Here is a 20418-nt window from a genome sequence, read left to right on the forward strand (position 1 = left end):
AAGCCTTAGGATCCAGTTTTAAAAAAGAGATAGGTCATTAGTTAAGTAATATCAACACCGCACATGTAAATCCTATTGGTTATATTTTTGTTAGGCGTAGTGAGAAAGAGAAGAGTTTAGACTTACCTTATGGTGCAAATTGTCGACAAAATGCCCTAAAATCAAATATGAGACGGGTTGTTCTGATAATATCTTGTCAGTTAGGTAGTTTCCAAAACAACTGAATTTGCAGCTTGTGATCACATATCATCTCTGTTGGGACTAAGTTAAGAGATGTAGATAAAAATACTAAATGAATTGGTTTTAACCTAATTTAAGTGTCTCCAGACCATGGTAGGGATATTAAAATGAAGTGTAATGGACTCTTGATGAACTAAGAGCCAAATGCTACAATTCCGAAGCTCCTTGCTTAAAACTCAGGGCTCACCACCTTGACCATTCAATCAAGTCTATTAGACTGGATAATGCAGGAGAATTCATTTCGAAGACTTTTTATTGCATGTCGGGATAGATGTTGAACATCTCGTAACCTCATGTTCATTTTGCAGAGTGGATGAGCAGAAGCGACAATTAAGCGGTTATAGCTTATAGCTAGAGCCTCATTACACATAAGTAATTTTCTCATAACTGTTTGAGGATATGTAATATTGCATGCAGCTGTACTTAGAATGAAATGATCTTGAGAATACTAGGTCTCGAAAGTGATGACTGTTATTAATGATGTTATTCATCAGTTGACTAAAGGCAGTAAGGACATTAAACTAATGCCTACAAGTATTTCATGAATTAGTTCAAGTCATGAGAAGACATGTTTCCGCCGTATGAACGACGATAAGTCTTAAGAGATGAAACTCTCCATATATAAGTACGATATGTGTATGCATGTACTTGTTGTATTATACTTGACTTGACATCTCATTCAGTTTAAACTCATAAGGACATGGCTGAGTGTGCCCACACATATGTCAGTGTTTGATCACAGCACGTTATGACGTTAAATCTTATATCCCATCACAAAAGACACTTTAATGAAGCGATTTCAGAATCTGCCCAGATTCGTAGGTAAGCTTCCATGGGACTTATATGGCAGCTCACATGTTGGAAAATTGTAAATTATGTACCATTGGAAAGATCTATATACCTTCCATGGACACTAACCAGTTAATCATATCTATTACATTGAATGAGTTATAGCTGTTTTAGTAAAATAGGACGGATCTGTCTGGATACTGCAGCTGAGTTAAACTTTGATAGCGCTTTGTGATCAGATCAGAACGAACTAGCTTATGAACCATATATCAATGGAAAGCCACGTGTGTCTAATTTCCATAATAGTTTTTACGGTTCATCCATACCTATTGTATCGAAGAAATTATGACTGTTTAGGTGTGTGAAGGTCATACCACGCACGAATCCGATTTTCATTACAAACTCTTGTTTTGAGTTGTTATGTAATTCTCCTTCTTTTGATCCATGTACGGATAAGTGTACATGTTTGATTTAAGAATGTTAGACGAGATTTGATATTCAAATCATTGACCTATTGCTACTTTTGAAGAATGTGAAGAGCGTTCATACACGCAATTTATCTAAATTCCGAGATTGAGTTACCGATCTGGGGGAATTATTTTGCAGACTTCAGGGGGAGTCTATACCACATGTTATCTTCAACTGTAGTTGGTGTGTTGTAATAACCCTCGTTTTCAAACATTATTTGAATTGAATTAAATTCTATAAAGTTGTGAAGTTTGATTTAAACCGAATATGATTGCTTGCAAACGTTACGAAACGGGAACGGAAACGTTCCGAGAACGTTTAATAAGAAAACGTTACGTTTCCGAACGAATTTATCGACTTTTATTTCGTCGCTCGGTTGTGAAAACTTTCTTCACGGAAGTTGTAGAGCTCGTCGATACGAGTTCGTGGATATGTGACGCGTCCTAATCGGACGACGTACGTAAAAGTTATTAACGACGGAAGTTGGTTTCCGATTTTGGGAGGGGGTATATAAGTAATTGGTTGCAACTAGGGTTCCCATATTTGGAAACCCTTCACCCTCTCAACCCGCCGCTCTCTTCTCTCTCACTCCCTCACTCTCTCGACTTTCTCTTCCTCTCCCTCACTCGGTTCTCTCTCCCCTCACCGATCAATCTCACCTCTCCCTCTCGAACCCGAGTTCCTTCCTTCCCTCTTCTCTTCTCTCTCTCTCGAGGTCCTCTCTCTTCCTCACGAACCCGAGTTCCTCCCTCTCGCCTCTCCCCCGATCCCACGCGACAGATTGAAGCTTGGGGACCTCACCGCCGGCAGCTACGACCTCACCACCACGACGTGACCACCCCACGAGCACGACGCATCACCGGCGACGCTGCGAAGCTCGGCGTGACTCTCGGACGCAAAACGCAGGCGGTCCGAATCTACCAAGGAACTTCAACGATTTCAATTCGTGATTTAGGTAAGGGTTTTGGTTAGATCGATTGTTGGATTGTTGTTGTTGTATTTATGAATGATTTGGGGAAGTTTGAAGTAGATCGGAGAGGGGGAGCGGAGGAGAAGAAGGAGGAGATACCGCCGCCTAGAGGCGGCGCGTGAGAAGGCTAGGGATAGCCTAGGAGTCGGCGGAGGCCGTAGGAGGATAGAGGTGGAGGAGGGGGAGAGTTTAGGCACGGCGGTGGCGTCACACGCTCCGTGGTTAGCCTCGGCGCGTGGGCCCCACGCGCGGCCGGCCGGAGGTGGCGCGTGTGCCACACGCGCCGCCGTGTGAGGCGGTGTAAATAGTTTTGACTGAAAGGGGTATTTTGGTAATTTACTGTGTAACGGTAAATGTAAATGTAAATTTTAATTACTACGGTAAATGTATTTAATTTTTACCTTCGGTAAATGTAATTATAAATTACTTTCAGTAAATGTAAAAAGTAATTTGTAAAAGGGTAATTTAGTAAATTTTATTTACTGAGTTGTATTTACATTTAAATCGTACGTATACGTACAAAAATACGTATTAATATTTATACGTACAGAAATACGTATTAATATTTATACGTACAGAAATACGTATTAATATTTATACGTACAGAAATACGTATTATTATTTATACGTACAGAAATACGTATTATTATTTATACGTACAGAAATACGTATTAATATTTATACGTACAGAAATACGTATATAGTATTTATACGTACAGAAATACGTATTAATATTTATACGTACAGAAATACGTATATAATATTTATACGTACAGAAATACGTATTAATCGTATATTTGCACAGTAACCGTGAATAGTGAACAGTGAACACTAACTTCGTATAAACCAAAATTGCTGAACAGTAGCTGTTTATTACTGTTTTGGCATTTAAAGGTTTACGAAACGATTCTGAATGCTTGTCTTATCTCTTTAAGGTGATCGCTAAATCGAGGAAAGGGATTATTATCGGAAATTGAGGAATTACGCTCAAGTCAATAAGGTGAGTAAAATCTCACTGAATTACGAATCTACCCTCGTGGTGATTCAACATTTTTGCAAGTGTGTTTATTTAATGAATTACAACATGTATATAACTTAGTGGACTACGTATATATATAGTATAATGGTAATAAATACATATATATATATATAGTTCATTAAATTACATACTGTTATTAATTCATTAAAAATAGTCATTTCGGTAACAGAAAAATTGTGCATGTGTGATTTTAATGGTACGATATGATGTGAGATTATCGTACGTAATTTTTCAGGTGTTTATGAAATATGACATGTATATGATATAGTGGACTATGTATATATTGTATAAATGGTAAATAAATACGAATATATATATAGTTTGCTATATAATATACTGTTATGATTTTTATTATGATATATTGTGAAAGTTTTAAAACGTACAATATGATGAGTGATTATTGTACATGATTTTATCACGGAAAATGTGAAATATTGTGATTTGTCTTCGGACGTGATGTGTGGTACAATATGATGTGAGATTATTGTACATGTGAGGCAAGTCGGAACCTAGCCTTTGGCCGGGCGAAAGTTACGATACAGTTAGAGCTCTAGTCTGTCTGCCATAGTACTGCATGGGAGGTAACGGGTGGTTATCTGCTCATGGGTACTCATCTTGTTTTGGATGTTGGGTGGCGGGTGGTTACCCAACATCAGCGGTATACTAAGTGAGGGGTAACAGATGTGTACCAGCGCTCATTAGTTACCATTTTGTGAAAATATTAGAGTAACCAGATGGGTTGCTCGTTTTCTCATGATTTTCATTATACTGTGTTGATGTGGAGTTGTGTCTTTTATGAGACGAGAATTATTTTAATATTTTACTCATACGAGCTGTAAAGCTTACCGGGTTTGTGTTGCAATCCCGGTGCACCAATTTCAATGGTGTAGGGGATACTTCCGCAGGTGCTGAGTAGTGGTGATTGAGTGACGACTCCGAAGACTCGAAGTCGATCGCATCCAGTCATGGTGAGGTTCCAGCGTGGATTGTGTGTGAGATTGGTGTGATTTTATTTGTGAGGTTGTTGTGAGGATTATACAATTCCATTTGTTATATGTTGAATTATCATTTGGGTTTGTAATAATCGGCTTGACTGAGTTATATTCTAAACTCAGATGTGATCCGCTGCGACATTAAAATGATTTCGATTTCATTGAGATTATTTTTGTGTTTAACGATTTTAAGATTTTGAGTTTGAAGCTCGAAATTTTAGGGTCGTTACATGTGTTGTGCTCTTTTACCCTTCGACAAAGCTTTCTATTTTATCTAAGTGATTTTTGTTTTGCTTGGCAAGATTTTTACTGAGGCAACAGTATTGCACCATGACACATTAGGATCGCGATACAAGGGGGAGTATTCTAGGAGAATTACTCTTCGTAATCTTCCGGTATATCTTGACCTAATTAGTATATGTTAGTCAAGATAAGGAATGATATATAATTAATGAATCTACGTGATACTCAATATAATGCCCATATAAAGGCTTCCTTATCAATGAATAAAGATGATGATTCTCCCTATTATGATGCACATTACATTCTTCTGTAACACGAACAATATTTTGGACACGTCTTCTCCTCTTTTTTTCTTTTCTGAAACTATGTAATACACTAATACGTACCCTGAACTCGCTTCTCGAGTTTAGAAATCACTCCTAAATATTTTCGATTCAACACATGTGTGTCATTTCACACTCAAATGTTTTCAATTTAATATCAAAATTCGGATTCGATAGAGTGATGGTCATCATGATAACACACACGTGTTCACTAATTCATTTTTCAACACTTAAATCACTTTTGAAGGATATTAAAAAAGCTTGTATTTTACGAGTTTTTGTGCCTTCGTGGATTTTCAAAAAAGTAAAACGGAAAAAGTGTTCCTAAAACTAAAATCTCTCGAGTTAATCAGATCTATCATATTAACTCTTCATATGGGAGAAGTTGTAAATACATACCTATAAACTCTTCATACACACCCATATTATTCAATAATTCTTATTGTGCATGTATGTGAAATGACTAAAATAGGTACATGCATTGTTCTAAAAAACGGCCGCCTAAGCCGTCTAGGCGGCACCTAGGCGCTAGGGGGCAGATCACAATTCCGTTTTTAGGCTATTCGGTTGTCCATAAAGGTCGGGTGATTAGGTGGCCACTTAGGCGGTCCTAGGTGGGTCTAGGCGGTCCTAGGCAGGCTTATGCGGTCCTAGGTGGCCTACCTAGGCGGTTTGACTTTTAATTTTTGTTTAAATTTAATTTTTTTTTAGATTTGGGTGTTAAACCATTTGTGATTGTAAAAAATATTTACCTTTTATTCTAAATTTCTAATATTACGTTATGAACTTTGGATGAGTTGAGACTACTTTGATTTTTAAACCTTAATATTGAGCACCTTTGTACTCATTTTATAAAAATCATATAAATCGTATTAAATATATGTATAAAAATAAATAAATATTTAATAATTTAAAACCGCTTAGGCACCGTTTAGGCGCTAGGTGGTGACTGTCCACCCGGCTACTGCCTAGCGTTTTTTTGAACCTTGGGTACATGTAACATATCGGAAAATCAAAAACAAATTAAATTATCAAAACTAAGATTTTATTTTTGGAAACAATTAAAATAAGAAAATTTACAGAAAAATTTAAATTAGTTATATTTTAATGGAAAAAACAATTAATTCATTACTTAATTTTTCACCGATTTGGAAACTAGTATAAATAGGATAATTGTGTTTAGGGTTTCCATATCAGGAAACCCACACTCTCTCTCTTCCATCCACCCCCCTCCTTCTCTCTCTCTCCCTCGCGACTCTCTCTCCCCGACATTCTCCTTCCAAGCCGACGATTCCCCTCCACCCGGCTCCGTGCTTGACACCGCCGGTGTCACTGAGACCGCGCGACCACGACGCAGCGACCGGTGGTAGCGGCGACGCACCCCGAGCGAGGATCGAGAAACGCCGACGGAGCTTGACCACGGGTTCGTCGATTTCGACGTGGCCGGCATCGCAGGAGCTCGGCGCCACCACCGCGACCTCGCCCCCTTCCTCCATGACACAAATCAATCCACGGGAGACACACCTCGAGCAGCGACTCCATCAATCACTTTTCCTCCGAACCCGAGCCCTCACGGCGACTTTTAGAGCCCCTCCGAGGGAATCTGACGGTCCAAAACATTGATTGAGGTAAGGATTAACCTTGTGTGATTGTTGTGATGTATTATTGATGAATTTTTGGAGGATTTGGGTCGGATTTGTGGGGATCGGAGGATTATGAACACCGCCGCCTTAGGCGGCGCGTGTGGGAGCGTGAAGGTGTCTAAGGGCGGCGTGAGGCCGTGGGGAGGAAGAGGGGAGGAAGGAGGTTGGTTTTGGGGTGGCGGTGGCGTCATACGCGCCTTGGTTGGTGTCGGCGCGTGGGCCCCACGTGCTGCCACAGTGAGTGGCGCGTGAGCGCCACGCGCGGCCTGCCGGAGGTGGCGCGTGCACCCCACGCGCCGCCACTTGCGGCGGCGTGAACAGTGATTCCGAGAAGGGTGATTTTGTAATTTATTTTTTTACGTACGGTAAATGTAAAAGTAAATTTTATTTACGTACGGTAAATGTAAATTTTATTTACGTACAGTAAATGTAAATTTAATTACATTCAGTAAATGTAAAAAGTAAAATCAGAAGGGTAAATCAGTAATTAATATTTACTGAGACATAATGTATTTTTGAATAGTAATCATACGTACAGAAATACGTAAACAGTATGTACTCGTACAACGATACGTATTGGTTATGTATTTGTACATTAATACGTGAATAGCACTGTGAATAGTAATCGTGAATAGTAACAGTAATCGTGAATAGTAACAGTAACCGTGAATAGTAACATTGAATATTGACGGTGAACAGTAAATTCGTAAAACCGAAAATTGCTGAACAGTAACCGATTATTACTGTTTCGGCATTTAAAGGTTTACGAAACGTTCCTAAATTCTTTTCTTATCTTTTCAAGGTGATCGATAAATCAAGGGAAGGATTATCTCCGGAATTTGTGGAATTACGCCTGAGTCAATAAGGTGAGTAAAATCTCACGTATTTACGAATCTACCATTGCGGTGATTCTAAGATATTTGCAAGAGTTTTTAATATTGAAATACGACATGTATACAATATAATGGATTCTATATATATTGTATAAATGGTAATAAGTACATATATATATAATATGCAATATTATATACTGTTATGAATTCATCTGGATTAGGTTAATTCGATGACAAGCATGTGAGTTTAATATGGAAATTGTTAAATGTTTTGTCTTCGGACGTGTTATAAATTATGACATGTATAAGATATAATAGATTATATATATATATATCGTATAAATGGTAAATAAATACATATATATATATATATATAGTTTATTATATAATATACTGTTATGATTTTATTGTGATGATGTCATTTTGATGACAAGATATATCGAGCATGTGATTTTGATTTGTACAATATGATGTGAGATTATTGTACGTGACTTTAACATTGAGATTGTTAAAATGTTGATTTGTCTTCGGACGTGATTTGGTACAATATGATGTGAGATTATTGTACGTGTTTGGCAAGTCGGAACCTAGCCTTTGGCCGAGCCAAAGTTACGATACAGTTAGAGCTCTAGTCTGTCTACCTTAGTACTGCATGTGAGGTAACGGGTGGTTATCTGCTCATGGGTACTCAGATTATTTTGGATGTTGGGTAGCGGGTGGCTATCCAATATCGGCGGTGTATTACGAGAGGGGTAACAGATGTGTACCAGCGTTCTTGGTAACCGTATTATAAATGCATTTGGGTAACCAGAAGGGTTACTTAATTTCTCATGAGCGTTTCATTTCATATTCCTGTGGGACAACCAGATGGGCTGTCCATTGACTCATGAGGGCATTTATATTTGTTGATTTGTGATTTTTCGTATATTTTGATATGCGAATTATATTTTGATTTTACTCATACGAGCTATAAGCTTACCGGGTTTGTGTTTACAATCCCGGTGCACCAATTCGATGGTGTAGGGGATAATTCCGCAGGTGCTGATTAGTGGAGACTGAGTGACGACTCTGGAGGCTCGAAGTCATTCGTATCCTGCTTGTGGTGAGGTTTTTAGCGTGGATTTGTGTGCGAGAATTGGTGTGGTTTTATTTGTGAGATTTGTGAGTGATTGTGAGGATTATTACATTTCCATTTTATGTATGTATTATAAATTTGGGTTGTAATAATTGGTTTGTCTGAGTTGTATCGAGAACTCAGAATTGATCCGCTGTGACATTTTAAATGATTTCGATTTCATTGAGATTATTTGGTGTTAACGACTTTAGAATTTTGAGTTTTTAAGCTCGAAATTTTAGGGTCGTTACAAAAAGGTAATCTATACATTTGATTTTTAAAAGTTGAACGGTGTAGATGTGAAAATGTAATTCCCCACGGCCATCAGTCTAAAAACGGGCACCAGGGTATCCCCTCGGTCGAAAGCAATTCCTTCGGCATAGGACTAATTCCTGACAGGGCTCATGTAAAATGGTTCCAACCCGTCTAAAATTAGTTGGGCATGATTAGGACACCGTCTTCCTTTCTTTCCCTTGTGCCACCAAAGACGGGCAGGTATCACTCCCACGGTGAGACCGTTAGTTTTTCACTTTTTCTCTTTTGCCACCAAAGACGGATTGAAATTTCATACTCTAAACCCTAAATCCTATTTATGAGCATTTATGAGTAACAACAAAAAATAACATTAATACACCAATAAGAACACTCTTCTCTCTCGTTTCTGGTTTCCCTCTTAATCTACTTTGGTTGCTCCAAGATGCAATGCCGCCGTTCCGGTAATTACGGCACGTGCACAACTAGAGAAATCTCTACCTTCTTGCATCGTTTACAGTTAACAAAACCCACATTGTAATAACCCGAATAGTCGTTTACATTTCTTGTAATTCTCGGAGTTTAATGGAACGAATAAAGTGGTTATACTCATATTCTACGTCTTTAAAATAGCCTTCATTCAAAATAAGAATTGGTTTTGTGAACCAATAAGTCGTTATTCAATTGAATTCATTTGACCCAAGAATTGACTTTTAATCGGTCACTTTTTTCATAAAACTTCCTTCACAAAAGTCGTAGAGTTCGTCAATATGAATTCGTAGCCGCGCGATAGGCTTTAATCAGATGTCGTGTTTAAAAATTGTTAGTAACGGAAGTTTGGTTCCCGATTTTAGAAAGAATATAAAAGGAAAGAGAAGAGATTAAAAATCTGAAAATCAGTTTTTTTTTCCAAAATCATCCGGTTACTGTTCACAACATTTTTCCCTCTTTGTTGCCGAATCTTTCTTAGGCCATATCTCCGTCGTCCGGCGATGGAATTGAGTAAAACTGGTGGCGTTGAAACCATCTCTTTGTCCCCTACTGATCTAGGTTAGTGTTTGGGAGAGATTCGAGTTCTTTGAAGCCCAGAAATGAAGAAACAATACGGCTGTTCCATTTGAAGAAGTGAGGAGAACTCCCTCCTCCGGCAACCGATCAAGGTGATTCTTCTTGTGCTTTGAAGCTTATAGGATGTATATCAACACTCTAAAACAATTTTATCTATTTTTGAAACACAAAAGGAAAATTGACGATTTCTTTTTCTAGGGTCTGTGAATAATGCCGATTTTATGTTCTTCGTCGTTGGACTGATTAGGCTTCGATTTAGACTTTGGTGTCAACTAGAAAGTTGTTGAAAATGTTGTTTAGATTATGGTGGTAAATTTTTGTGATCATTGAGGTCACTAGAACAGGGGCGGCGCGTGAACATTGTTTTATGAACAATGTTTTGTTAACAGTGTTCACCTGTAATGAATCGTCACCTAAGATTTTACGTATCGTTTTCTAAACACTTTATTATGTCATAAGGTGATCGACAAAACGAGTGAGGGAATCGCTCTCGGTATCGTGGAAGTTGTTAGGTTAATATTAACCTAATAATGTTTGCCTTATTCTTATTCTTTTGCTTTATCTTTTTGTATATTTATTTATTTCTTTTACGTTTCCTACTCATGCTAGGAAAATGTACAAATGATCGGAAACACGTGAAAATGAGTGAATTTAGCGCACATTTTGGATTCGGGTGAAAGTTTCAAGCCAAAAAGAGCAAATGTGGAGATTTCACAAGAAAACAAAAGTCAAAGCCGGAAAACGCTGGTTAAAATCTGGCGATGAGAAGGTGATTGCCGGAAATGGTGGTGACTAAAGTCAATAAGTCAATGAAGCATATTGGTGAATCATGAATTGTGGATTTTAATTTACAATTTAAATTCAAAATAGAAGAAGACAAATGAAGGGGACAATTTCAAGAACAAAATCCACAATTTGTGCTCCGTGAATTGGGGATTTAAATTTAAAATAGAAGAAGACAAATGAATGGGACCATTTTAAGAACATGATCCACAATTTGTGCTTCCGCATTTGTCCACCATATATAGTCATTCATCCGCTTACATCTCCACCGTTCATTTGTGACCTTAAAGTCTTTAAATAGTCTCATTTCTTCCCAACTTCGTGCAATATCCTTCACCACACTAAAACTCCATCAAAACTTCGTCATGTCCATAGTTTTAACATAGTTTTCTTAGGCCATAGATATCAAGTTGTGTAAAGAGAAGTCTAAAGTGTCTTGGGTTTTCACCAAATACTAAAGATCTTTTACACCTTTGATCAATCACAAACTTGTTTCATAGATTTGGGTTGGAGTAAAGAGTTGTGATAGTGTGGGGGGTTTTACCAAAGTCATACTCACTTCACTCTCTTCATCCTCTACTCATAGTCATCCTCAACCCTTGTTCTTTGTTCTTAGATTGTGTGGATAAAGTATGATGTTCATGGAGTTCTTCCTTTGTTAGAACCCATTAATATCATACTTAGAAGCACTTTTTTCTTATTACATCTTTGTGGGTAGTGAACCTTTAGAGATACGGTTTGGTATCATTTGTACCAAACCCTTGGTAATCTCTTCTCTATTTACTCTACTTCTCTTTTGATGTATTTCATTTTCAAGGGTTTGTTGTATTTAATGGGTTGTGAGTAGTTGGACTTGAGGCTAGGCTAGCCCTAGCCAAACTCATGTGCTAATGAATTCATTTTACTCTTAATTGATGTTGATGCATGTTGAATCTATGGGCTTCTACACTTAAAATGCTTACTACATGTGTTGCTAGTTTTGTCACCTAAAAATATGTTTAGATAATTAATGAATCGGAACTTGAACTTGACAACTTCTTGAATGTGTGAACATGGGCAGCCTTTAGGTGGTGACTTAGTGTTTCTCACGGGAAATATTAAATTGCTTGAATTTCTTACCTTAAACTTAATGCTTATGTCATGAGTGTAATTACTCTAAGGGGGTGTTATGCTTGTGGTACATAGCCCACTTGTATTATAAGGTAATATAATTGGGACTAAGGTTGTGTGATTTAATTTGGCTCCAAAAGACTTTGTTAAATTGCATGATTAGTTTGTTTCTTGGTAGCTTTACCAAAGCACTAGGGGGAAGTTTGTCAAATATGTTTATGCATTAATCTTGAGTTACATTTGTGCATGAGTAAGACTAGGTGCAATGCCTAAGTCTCTACTTCTCTTTTGATTCTATCTCTACATTTACTTTTCTTTTTTGTTTTTGTGCAAGAATTAGTTTGCTGAGCTTAATTCTAAAATCAACCAAGTCGATTCACTACCACTTAGTTTCCAAAGAGCTAAGGTTATGAACTTGCAAAAAGTTAGAATGCATGTTTTTTTTCTTGTTTTTCTTGCGGAAATCTAGTTAGAGTTGAGTTTCACCTAATCCCTTGGGTACGATACTCTACACTTTCCCTTACTAAAACTTGACTTCCTATAATTGGGAGTAGGTAGTTTCACACATAAATACACATAATCATACTTAAGTGATTCAATCAACAGAAGTTGCAAGCATGAAATAAGGTGAGTAAACCTCACGTTAAACTAGTTACTCATGGCGGTAACTAGGTGTATTTAATATGCGTTGATTATTTGTATGTTTTGTTATTGGTATATATTTATATATATATATATATACCTTTAAGTGATAATGAGATCATGCATATAATTCCATTGTTTATATGTTGTTATATTTATTTTATCGCTTTGAGATATTGTGCGCATTTTGTTGGATTATATAGATTGTGGAGGATGGGACCGAGAGGGAATAAAATGTACCTCTCGGTAAATTGGAGGTTTGTGTAGGATAATTGTATAGTTGAAGTGTATGTGTGTTTTGTTTGGCCAAAAGGGAAGAAAAATATACCTTCCGGTATTATTGATGTTTGAATGCAGTGGTGTGAGTAGTATTGATGTTGTGCTTGTGTGGTTTTGCCTAGTGGCATGTGGTGAGTGTCAATGTGTTTTACCTTTAGTGGCGGCCTTAATGGTAAAATGTTTGTGAGTGTGTGTGTCTCGCATAGTGCGGCCCAATTGGCGAATGAAATGGATTGTGGGTGTTGATTTTGATGTTAAGCCTATTAGCGTGGTCCTGGATCTATCAAATTTAAAATCAGTCTAAAAATATATTTGCATTAAAAATGTACGGACTTGATCGTCAACGGTCCATGGGTAAGTAAAAATGGATTTAGTAAAGTGGTTTGAAATATTGTTGGATAGGAGATTCATGTTAAATGTGAGTTGTTTTATATAATTTGTTATTTGTGGTAGTGATGGTGCTGACATAGTCTCAGGGCCATTAACCTACTAAATCTTGATAAATTTATTTTGTTTTCAAAACATATGGATTTGATCGACTACGGTCCATCAGTAAGTAAAACATGATTTTATTGTTATGGTTTTTAAACGAGTTAACGGTTAAGTACTATGTTAAATGATTGTGATGTAAGATTCTTATTTATTAGATTTATCTGTATGATAAGTGATTTTCTGAACTACGCTATTCTGCAGAAATCACTAATTGTTCTTGTATGCAGTGTAATCTGCTGAACTAAGTTATTATGTAAAGATTACATTTTTCTTTTCTCATTTCTTGTGACGTGAATTCCTGAACAATGTTTTCATGCAGGATTCACTATTTGTTTTCTCATTTCTTTCTTTTGTGAGTGAGTTCGTTGAGTTGTGTGTTGTGGTGGTGGTGTCGTGTGAGTTGTTATTGTGAGTTGGTGGAGTGGTGTGCATATATATCATGCGTGGATTTATATATATTGTACGTGTTGTTGTGGTGTGCATATATATCATGTGTGGATTGATATATATTGTACGTTAGTGGTGTGCATTTATATCAGGCGTGGATTGATATATATTGTACGTGTTGTTTGTGGTGTGCAGATATATAGTTGAAGTGTATGTGTGTTTTGTTTGGCCAAAAGGGAAGAAAAATATACCTTCCGGTATTATTGATGTTTGAATGCAGTGGTGTGAGTAGTATTGATGTTGTGCTTGTGTGGTTTTGCCTAGTGGCATGTGGTGAGTGTCAATGTGTTTTACCTTTAGTGGCGGCCTTGATGGTAAAATGTTTGTGAGTGTGTGTGTCTCGCATAGTGCGGCCCAATTGGCGAATGAAATGGATTGTGGGTGTTGATTTTGATGTTAAGCCTATTAGCGTGGTCCTGGATCTATCAAATTTAAAATCAGTCTAAAAATATATTTGCATTAAAAATGTACGGACTTGATCGTCAACGGTCCATGGGTAAGTAAAAATGGATTTAGTAAAGTGGTTTGAAATATTGTTGGATAGGAGATTCATGTTAAATGTGAGTTGTTTTATATAATTTGTTATTTGTGGTAGTGATGGTGCTGACATAGTCTCAGGGCCATTAACCTACTAAATCTTGATAAATTTATTTTGTTTTCAAAACATATGGATTTGATCGACTACGGTCCATCAGTAAGTAAAACATGATTTTATTGTTATGGTTTTTAAACGAGTTAACGGTTAAGTACTATGTTAAATGATTGTGATGTAAGATTCTTATTTATTAGATTTATCTGTATGATAAGTGATTTTCTGAACTACGCTATTCTGCAGAAATCACTAATTGTTCAATATAATTTCCACGGCCACGTCGAAATTCAAGATAAGCGTTCAGCCTTTGGATCTAACTTTCCGATATCTGGAATTCTGGATGAGTGTACGTTACTGAATTCTATTATGATCATTTTGGATTGAGGAACAAGGAACAGATCTAAGAACTTCGAAATTTAGAGGCTGTAGTGATTCCACCGTCCTCTTGAACGCCGAGAGCCATCTTTAAAGAATTCTCACTTCAATTAATTCTAAGGTGAGTCTGGCTTTGGCTTTTGGATTATGGTGAGCTTTGGTGTATCTGCTGTTGTTGATTTGGCCCGTTTTAATGAAGCGTCAGACCAGAATAATTGAATGGTGTTTTTTTGTGCTGAGACTTTGGAAATCAGAAAATGTAGATCGAGAGCGCACCAGGGAACCCTTGTTGGACTATTCTTACTTTCCAGGTGAGTTAAACTTCAAATTGGCTAGTCCAATATTGACTATTAAATGAAGCTATATGTGTAGCATTTACTTTGTCTTTGAAGCTATATGATATATACTAGCTTTCTCTTAATATCTGACCCTAACTTTCACAATGAATTGAAAAACGGCGAGTTAGGAAACCAAATTCTGAAATAAGGGATTCAATACGCTTTGATCTGCGTCGTACACGAACGACAAGTCTACATTGTAAATATATGGGAATTGACTTACTATCACAAAGTACATGGTCTGATGCCTAGATGGACTAAGATCAATCCTGATGTTGATGCATTTGAGCAACAGTAGTTGAGTTTTACAGTACGAACGTACTATTCAATTAATACTTGATCGATCTTATGTAAATTGATAGGAGCATTTATACGAAAATATTATAGTGTAAATCCTTATATTTGTACTTGTTAATTTTCTTTAAAATGTCATATTAACTTCTTTATTGTTTTAAGGTATTTTGTAAGGCAACATAATACTAATGGGTGGTTAAGTGCACTAACTAAGGCTCTCGATACGAAGTAAAGATATCAAGGATGAACTGTGATTATTCAATTGATCGGAATTTTGAAGAGAAACTCATGGAATTTCTGCTGCAAGTTGTTCCTGCAGAGTAAAAAGAAGAGGAGTAGTTGATCCCATTTGACTTAGGATTCTTATGTTTCACTAAAGATTCCAGCAGATTTTCTTGGGGTATCTTTGGAAATATTTGCTATTTTGTTTCCTACCAATTATAATATAAAGAAGACCTAGAGAGGAACTACTTCTAGTTGACGACAAAGAAGGGAGGAGTTAAAATCATTTTTGAGAAGGTTTCATATATAAGGTTAATAAAGAAGAGGAGAGTTAGAGACGCACAGACATTCATTCATCAATCATCACAACATCTCCTAGAGTTCATCATTGAAACTCCTCAGGCTACTTCCAATTTCCTCAAGGCCTCCACTAGTTGCATCACACATTTGCAAAAGAGCGCACCATCATCACCATCGACCTCTCCAACATCCATACTTTCTCTTTCTTTTGTAATTTTATTCATGTGAATTTTACAATTATGTGTGGCTAATTTTGTTTCTTTAGGGGTGAGGTTAGAAACTCCGAATATGTGATAAACATGATTTGATTCTTGTTTTCAACATTATTAAGTTTTTGAAGACGTTTATTTGGTTTTGTTTTACATAAAACTCTTGTTTGTTTATGTTCATGAATGCATGCATAGAACATTGTGAACTTGTGAGTGGGACTAGAAATAGGTTGATTAATCTCCAAAATGGTTAAAAGACTTGTTTCAAAGTAGTGAAACCTATAGGACAATAGGTGAAACCAAATAAAGAGGATTGCATGCTAGTAAGCGTTTCCACACTAGTTTTGCATACTCGTTTCGATCAAACTTCTATTGTGTTCATTGCTTAGGGTAATTCATTAAAAGGATAACGTTTATACCTGGATTGGTTATTTTAAAGACTAAGTAACGGTGTGTCATCTAATTCTAGTAATTGTGAGAAGTAATAAGAATTTACACAGTGCGTTCATGGTTTGTTCTTGATTGAAACTGATTTCTTGACTTAGCAATTGGAACTTGGAATTGTATGCATGTTTTGAAACGTATTCGGTGGTGGACAACTAAGTCGCTAATATATTTTCCATATTATCTCTTCTCAATTTCAACTTGATTTGTTTGTTTTTATTCTTTTTTACTACACCAAAATGTTGAATAGGCAATGGTTGATAGACAATACATGCCAAAAAAAACAAAACCATTGTCTGATCTTTTAAACAATGGTTTCAAAATAACTATTATTTGAATAAATGTGTTGGACAATGGTTTTTTATGTACCATTGTCATTTAATGTTTAATACAATGATTTATATCTTGGCACATAAAATATTGTTATGAGTTTTGTTTAAGATAATTTTTTTTGAACTGTCTATTGTCTGAACACTACAACAAATTAATATCCTAATTTCTAACAAGCATTTTGTAGGGCAAAGAATTCTCCTCGCAAAAGCAATGTATTTCCGATGAGTTTAATTTCCGATGGAAAATGTGTTGTCGGAAATATATTAATATTTTGTTGGAAAAAAAATTGGCGGGATGTTTTGGCGCCAATGTTATTTCCGACGAACTTTTGTTTCGTCGGTAAAAATAACTTTATTTCTGAGGGCCATTGTACTTTGTTAGAAATTTTTTTGTTATTTCGAGGGCAACAAAGAACCTTCGGTAATATAAAGTAATATTTTCGACGGAAAGTAGTACTTTATAAAAGTATTTAATATGTATTATTTCAATTTTATTAATTAAAAAAGGAGGATTGAATCCTTAAACTCTAAACTCTAAACTTTAAATCCTAAATCTCTAACCTCTAACCTCTAAACAACAAAGTTTTGTTATATATCGGCTATAATGTAAGATCGAAGAATTCTTATATTATTTATTAGCTTTATATGTAGCAAAATCGATCATACTAACTGAGAAATCCTACACGGATCATATTACTTGTTGTGAAAGTACAAAAGATCCTAGGGCATATACATTAGGAGCTCGAAAAGAGAACGATCGATGAAAAGTGATGTCAAATTAATAAAATCCTAACAGTAACCCTAATCATATTACTGAACCAGAATGCGACCGTACATGAGAAAGCATGTATATATCTATGTAAGTGTCATACATACATACAGTTCCTATCCTTAGACTTAACCCATATTATATATATAACTCGATCGATCACTTAAACGGGAGGTTCAACCTTAGACCTAAGTCAAACTCTGACGTTTCTCAATTTAGAATTAGAAAGAAAAAACCCTAAAAGTTTCCTTAATCTGTCACCAATTTGGGAATTGAATGTTGCTCCTTTAAGCTCTCAATCCAAACGGTAATATCTCTAACCTCTTCTAATCTTCTTCTATTCAAACTCTCAACCTTTTAAAAATATACTTACGATCAACCATGTCACAAGAACGGTTGAATGAATTGATCATGTTGTTTATTGAAAGAAAGTTTGTTTGATGTTTAAATACGATAATTTGGTCAATCTTTTTGCATCTCAAAAGACAAGGAAAATGACATTCAACTGAATATGGAATTGTTTTAGCATGTCTTTTGTATCAAGCTAGCTTCTTATATGTTGTTAATACTATTGCGTAATCTAGTTTATTCACCATCTATATAAAATGTTATACATGTTGCTATGAAAGAAATGTGAAATTAAAAATATTTTTTTATTTTTTAATATAAATCGTCTTTTAATTTTTGTCTTAGGTCTCACTTGGTCATGTGATAGCACTGGGGAGCGCCACCCTTCCTCGTCTCCGAATGCCTCAGCCTCGCCGAGATCAGTCTGAAGTTGCTGTGATTTAGAACGAAGGCCTTGACGAGCACCACCTTCACCACCTCAACGACAAGATCAACAAGCTCATCCTGGAGGAGACCTACTGGGAGCGTCGCTTGTTGAGACCGGCTACCCTAAACAAACATCGACCCTAATTGCCCTAAAGGTGATTGACTATTATTATATTTTGTTTCTGTGATTACTAAATCGATAAACTTTTAGATCAATTTTTTCTATGTTTAGACACTTGAGATGCTGGAGAAGGAGAGGCTCCTCAAGCAAAAAAGAACAAAAAAAAAAACCAAGTTGTAAGTCCCCTATGTATAGGTTGTTTGATTTTCTATGAGCTATGGATCGTAAGCATATGTTTTGGATAGAATCTGGTAAGTCTTCTCATCTCAAGAAGACTATGTATAAAATTGGGTAAATATATGCAGAATAGCTTGAGAAGCTTGCTATATTTCACTGTATGAATAAGGTTGGGGATCATAATATAACACGAATGCTTCTATATATTGTACTGGGTTTGTCATTCCAACCTTTGATAGAAAACTTGGCACCTCGCTTTGGACCAAGTTTCCACGCTCAGAAACAACTATTAGTTTTACTGTGCTGGGTATGATCAAAACTAAAAGATTCAAGTGTGAACTATTTAGAAATTCAATCTCTTGTTTGGATTCTTTCTTTCGGATTTTAACATGCCTGTGCATTTTGACACCATTTTGCAGGCTTGTTGCATACTTTTAAGGGTTAATTCCTCCTATGGTACCTGAATTATGGCTACTTGGACAATTTGGTACTTGATGTATGAAAACGGATAATTTGGTACCTGAAGTTCTCATTTGTAAGCCATTTTGGTACTTCTATCAATTTTGATCATATTTTTATGGTTATTTTCGTCATTCTAGCCCTAAACTCATTAAATTCACAATTTTCTTCATTTTTTCCTATAATTGTGGCCTCTTTAGAGATAATTAAATTGATATATCTACTCCACTTAGCATTTACTTCACATATATCAAAAATAAATTTTTTCTTAATATACTTATTGTATCCTAATTATTTTTTGCAAAGGAAATAAATTGTCTTTATGCAATTGTAATTTTTTTATTAAATTTTTTTAATTACTTATAATTAAAATTAATTTAGATTGATAACTACATTATGAAAAATTAATACATAAATCATCACAGATACTAAATGGATGAGTTATCAAATTTTTAGTGATAATTTAGAGGCAATTTGAATGTATTATGAAAAAATGAAGTAAAATAGAGATAAAATAACGGAAATAACCCTGAAAATATGGTCAAAATTGACATAAGTACCAAAATGGCCTAAATTTGAGAACTTTAGGTACCAAATTGTCCGTTTTCATACATCAGGTATCAAGTTGTCCAAGTAACCAAACATCAGGTACCATAGGAAAAATTTACCCTACTTTTAAAGGGTTGTGTTTCATCGAGTACGTTATGCAAATCTACAAGTCAATGGTATGGTGATAATTCTCTTATAGTGATTCATTTTTTATGGCTTTGACTTTTATATATGTTCATGTTAATGTTCTTTCAAATAAGCATCTGTGAGGGTTATGTTCGTTCAAGGAAAACTCTTTTTTGTCTCCCTCTTTATCAAAGCCTCTCCTCTAGGGTTTCGAGGTTTGGGTTATTTATTCCGTCCGACAGCGCATCGATCGACAAGAGTGGTAGTCTGTGTTGGTAGGCGGCAAGGAGAGGAAGGGAGATGGCGCGATGAGATGGGGAGTCTGTGGCGAAGATCCATCTTGATTGAGTATTCGATCGATTGGGATGTTTTTTCCGGCTGGTCTGATGGGCATCATGAAGGTTTCTCCTTGAAATTGTAGCGGTTAACAGACGATAAGGCTTTTCAGAGCTTTGGCCGCTGGTTGTCGGAGGGGTGGGGTTTGGCGGCGGAGTGACGCGGTTCAGTGCAGGAGCTTTTGGTTTCTCTCTATTGGGCAGTGAATTGGGCTACCTGCTCTCATGGGAGTCATGGGTATGGCTGAGCTGGGCCTAGGTCTTTTTGGACCTTG

The sequence above is a fragment of the Argentina anserina genome, chromosome 4 (assembly GCF_933775445.1).
Source record: "Argentina anserina chromosome 4, drPotAnse1.1, whole genome shotgun sequence".
In the NCBI taxonomy this organism is placed as follows: Eukaryota; Viridiplantae; Streptophyta; class Magnoliopsida; order Rosales; family Rosaceae; genus Argentina; species Argentina anserina.